This window comes from Callospermophilus lateralis, chromosome 2 (assembly GCF_048772815.1).
Source record: "Callospermophilus lateralis isolate mCalLat2 chromosome 2, mCalLat2.hap1, whole genome shotgun sequence".
NCBI classification, from domain to species: domain Eukaryota; kingdom Metazoa; phylum Chordata; class Mammalia; order Rodentia; family Sciuridae; genus Callospermophilus; species Callospermophilus lateralis.
The window spans coordinates 198,198,437-198,203,907 of record NC_135306.1 but is presented as its reverse complement, the minus strand read 5'-3'; the positions used below and the strand labels follow the sequence as shown (position 1 = coordinate 198,203,907).

Here is a 5,471-nt window from a genome sequence, read left to right as displayed (position 1 = left end):
TCTTTCCTGCATATTTCCCAGAATAGTCCTGTAAAGAGGAGACGAGGGTAGATCTAGTAAAATCAAAACCTAGCAAACAAACAAACAAAAAAAAACTTTACTAAGTGTTGATCCTCTCAACATGAATCCATGTGAAGTTTATCTGGGGTGTTCGACTAGCTATGTTGGCAGACTCACTGAAAACACTCCATTTGAAAGAACACTGCCATCCATCAAAATAAGGTGTGACAAGGAGGTTCTGCTCAGACTTTGGTCCCTTTGAAAGTAATGTCATGATCCGATTATGTCATGATGGAGTCATGGAGAGACTCCAGAGCTCCATATATAGGAATCAGGAGTAAACCATACTGCTTGGTGCTCTCCAGGGAACAGACTCCCTTTGAGGGTAATCATTCCTCTCCACCCCATTTACCCAGTGAAGAAGCAAGTGAACAGTGCACAGAAATGTAGTTTGAGGTGCTTAGTAGCACAGAAATGCTTTTGATACTTGGTATCATTTCTACCCACCCCATCCCCACTCCTCCATTTTTTAAGGTGAACAATAAATTTAACTGATTTAAAATTATTGTGGCTATTGATATTCATAAAATACTTCTAAAATCTTATTTTTTAATCTGTCATTTTAAATTCATTTTCTTTTCACCATTTCTATTTAGTTCTCATAACTCAATGATGGCTACTGAAGTTTTTAGCTGATGAATCTATTGTATCTCTGTTTTTTTTTTCTTGAGATCAACTGACAAATATGATCTCAGGGTCACAGAGATAAAAAATAGTCTTCAAACCAAAAAATGTAGCTTACTATTTTGTTTGGATCTGTAGGCATGTAGACTTTTCTTATTCCCTGTATTACCCTGCAGTAGCAGACAGTGTTGCTCTATCCATGTCCCCTTGGAACTCATTGTCCCTGTGCTGGCCAGCGCTTATTAGGACAAAGAGTCTGCATCTTTAGAATGAGGGATAATTTTGCTGTAAGAGTCTGCCCAGCTCATTTGCAGAATGTTTAATTTCCCTAGTGGCAGCCACCAGATAGGAGTAGAGTAATGAATACCCCAGATTCCACAACTTTCAGGTAGCATAACCCTGAGCCATGCCTTTTAGGGTCTTCTCGTGGCTCCACGGTTCCAGGTATGATTTTCCCCCATTGTTCACATTTATTATCTGCTCACTAATGAAATCCTGAATTTGTGTCTGTATTAGTTAGGCTTCTCTAGAGGAACAGAATCAACAGGATACATGTAGTGTTATCAAAGAAAGGAGATTTGTCAGGTTGGCTTCGCAGTCAGAAGATGGATAGCCGGAGAATCCCACAATGGCCACGTGCAACCTGCAGTGCTGGGGGGACTAGCAGTTACTCAGTGCAAGAGGTGGAGCCTCGGAAGCAGGACAAATGATGTCTCCCAGTTCTACATTGAAGGCTTGGGAACTCCCTAGGGAAAGCTCATCAGAGTCTGCATGGAAGGAGTGAAGGGGCTCGTGTCTGATGTCCTCGGCGGATGGCAGCAGCAATCCCAGCACCCACTCAGGAAGAATCAAGTTTGCATCTGTTGGCATCTTCCTTCTTCCACCCTTTGTTCTCTCCAAGCCCCCACTGTGTGCCACCCACATTCAGGGTGGGTCTCCTCCATCACTTGGCTGCCCCATATGACAATCAGTTCTGAAAACATCTTCGCCCCTTCATCATGGGACCCAGAAATCTCTTAATCTTCCGCACCTCTTAGTCCAGTCAAGTTGACCGTCCAGGTTAACCATGGCAGTGTCCTTCCCTCCTGTTACTCCCTGTCTTCTGCTTTATGAGCGCTTCCTGCTATTAACTCCTAAGTAAAGTACATGGTTTCGAATTACTGATTTGGGTCTGATCTGGGGGAACCTACTCTAACACAGATCCCAAGACTATGGGTCTCTTCTTTAAACAGGCAGATCCTCTACCATTAACCTTGCAACCTAGAGTAATACAGGACGCAAGAGACCCTTGCCTCAGATAAGCAAGATCAAATCAAAGGAGAAAAGTTGAAGAAGAAAACATATCCATGCTCATTCTTCTTTCAAATTCCCCAATCAGATAAATTGCATCTCTCTCCTCTGCTGAAAACCTCCACTGTACTTCTGTACCTGTGGCTTGCAAACTAACTTTTGAGTTTTGTATATCTCAAAGGGTTTAATTTTCCCCTTATGCTCCAATAGCAGTGGCTCGGGATATCGGAATGTGGATTGGCACTTATTTCCCCACAGCCTTTGTGCTGGCTGCAGACTTCCATGTCTTTTGGCAAGAGCAATGATATGAAGCCAATGATTATTATTTTGTATTTTCACTGTCCACCTTCTCAAAATTTTTTCCTTGTTCCTGTTTTTCTGCTTTTATGAAAATGTGATCCAACAGAGATTTTTTTTAAATATATTCCCTCACAAATTTGTGTGGTTCTTCAAGCAGAGAACTGAGACAGTACTTTATTTGATAAATTCTCACCTAATTTCTATTTGAGCACTTATTTCCCCCAGGTTCTCTCTATTCTTTGTGGAGCTCATACAACATAGGGAGTTTTTCAATCTATCCTGTCACTTTAACCTATTTTTGTTTTACTTATAATAAGAATACTTGAGATCTGTCTTTAGCAAATTTTTAAATGCACAATACATTATTGTTAACTTTGGGCCCATCATTGTACAGCAAATCTCAACGACTTGTTCATCTTGAAAAACTTATGCTTTGTACTCATTAAATAGCAACTCATTTTCCTCTTCCTCAACCCCCCAAAACTACCATCCTATACTCTGTTTCTTTGATTTTGGTTATTTTCAATACTTCTTATAACTGGATTCACACCATAGTTTTCTTCTGTCCCTGGATTATTTCACTAAATACAACACTTTCTAGACTCACTCCTATCTAGACTCACATATACGGATTTTCTCTTTAAAATGATTAAAGAGTACTCTATTGTATGTATATGCCACATTTTCTTTATGCACCTAACTGTTGATGGACATTTATGCTATTTCCATAACTTCACCTTTGCATATAGGGATATAATAGACAGGAGGATCTGAATATTTCTTTGAGATCCTGATTTCAATTCATTTGGCTACACACCCCAAAGGAGGATTGCTGGATCGAATGGTAATTTTGTTTCAGATAATTAGAATCTTCATATTGTTTTACATAGTAGCTACAACTTTCATTTCCACTTAGAGGGCACAAGAGTTCAGGGATTTCCCCACCACTTACTAATACTAATTTTCTTTAGTTGGTTTGTTATTATTGTTATTTATAATAACCACCCAATAGGTGTAAGGTACTATTTCATTTGTGTTAAGTCTATGTTTAATCTTCAATAAGTTTTTAAGTTGATTTGTGTTGATTTTTCTCTATGATGTAAATTACAATCCAATTTGTTAATTCACATGTGAATATCCAGTTTTGCCAGCACAATTTGTGGAAGAGACTGTCTCTTACCTATTGTCCATTCTTGGCACCCTCATATGGTTTTATTTCTGGGATCTCTATTCTATTTTATTGTTCTATGTGTCTGTTTTTATGCCAGCAACATACGGTTTTACTTACTGTCATATCACAATATTTTTTTTTACTTCTTTACTTCTTTATTTCTTTTTTATTAATTAATTTATTTATTTTAATTACATATATATGATACCAGAATTCATTTTGATTCATTTTACACAATAGTAGCACAATGACGCAGTGTCGAACCATATGTGCAGTCATACATGTACCTAGGGTAATGATGTCTATCTCATTCCATTATCTTTCCTGCCCCCATACCCTTTCCCCACCCTTCCCTTTCCTTTGCCCAATCAAAGTTCCTCCATTTTTTCCATGCCTCCCCCCATTAGGTATCCACATCCACTTATCAGAGAGAACATTCAGCCTATGTTTGGGGATTGGCTTACTTCATTTAGCATGATATACTCCAACTCCATCCATTTACCTGAAAATGCCATAATTTTTTTCTCTTTTAGTGCTGGATAATATTCCATTGTGTACATGTACCACAGTTTCTTTATCCATTCATCTATTTAAAGACATCTAGGTTGCTTCCACAGTTTAACTATTGTGAGATGAGCTGTTATAAAGTTGATGTGACTGTGTTGCTATGTATTATGATTTTAAGACTTTTGGGTATAGACTGGGTCAAATGGCGGTTCCATTCCAAGTTTTCTAAGGAGTCTCGATACTGCTTTCCAGATTAGTTGCACAAATTTTTAGCCCCACCAGCAATGTATGAGTGTGCCTCCCCGCCCCCACATCCTCACCAACATTTATTGTTGTCTATATTCTTGATAACTGCCACTCTGACTGGCATGAGATGAAACCTTAGAGTAAGTTTTGATTTGCATTTCTCTAATTACTAGAGATGTTGAGCATTTTTTCATATATTTGTTGATCGAATATATCTTTCCTTCTGAGAAGGGTCTGTTCAGCTCCTTAGCCCATTTATTGATTGGGTTGTTTGTTTTGTGGTGTTAAGTGTTTTGAGTCCTTGATATATCCTGGAGATTAGTGTTCTATCTGACATGGCTTATTGCAATAAAGAATACCAGACACCAGAAAAGCCGAAATGAGTCCAAAAGACATAAACAGGCCACCATGGCAGCCATAGTCAGTTCATCACTCTGGTTGGGAACCTGGGCATGATCCTGTTGATCCTGCTGGACTCCCGTCTCCACACTCCCATGTACTTTCTCCTCAGTCACCTGTCTCTGGTGGACTGCGTTTATTCTTCAGCTGTCACTCCCAAGGTCATGGCGGGGCTTCTCACAGGAGATAAGATCATTTCCTACAATGCTTGTGCAGCCCAGATGTTCTTCTCTGCAGCCTTTGTCACTGTTGAGAGTTTCCTGCTGGCCTCGATGGCCTTGGATCGCCACGCAGCCGTGTGTAAGCCCCTGCACTACACCACCACCATGACGAGCGCTGTGTGTGTCCCGATGGTCTCCGCCTCCTATACCTGTGGACTTCTGCAGGCTTCTGTCCATGTAGCCTTCATATTCCAGCTCTCCTTCTGTCGTTCCAATGTGATCAATCACTTTTTCTGTGACATTCTTCCAATTCTGGCTCTTTCTTGCTCTAATATCTACACAAATGAGATTGTGCTTTTCACATTGGTAGCATTTGATACTTTTTAACTCTCTTGGTTGTCATCTTGAGCTCTTACCTACTCATTTTGGTTGCTATCCTGAGGATGCATTCATCTGAGGGACAGAAGAAGGTCTTCTCCACCTGTGGGTCCCACCTCACAGCTGTTTCCATCTTCTGTGGAACCATTGTCTTCATGTTCTTACAGCCAAATTCCAGTCACTCCATGGACACAGATAAAATGGCATCTGTGTTCTACACAATGATCATCCCCATGCTGAACCCCCTGGTCTACAGCTTGAGGAACAAAGAGATCAACAGTGCATTCAGGAAGGCTGTTGGAAAAGCAAAATCCTCACCAGGCTTAGTCTGTTAA

The 5,471-nt window shown here is 40.1% G+C and overlaps 1 pseudogene; it reads left to right on the top strand.

Moving 5' to 3' along the window:
* Window positions 1-1,483: 1,483 nt before the first annotated feature.
* Window positions 1,484-5,471, top strand: LOC143390520 (olfactory receptor 5B12-like; annotated as a pseudogene).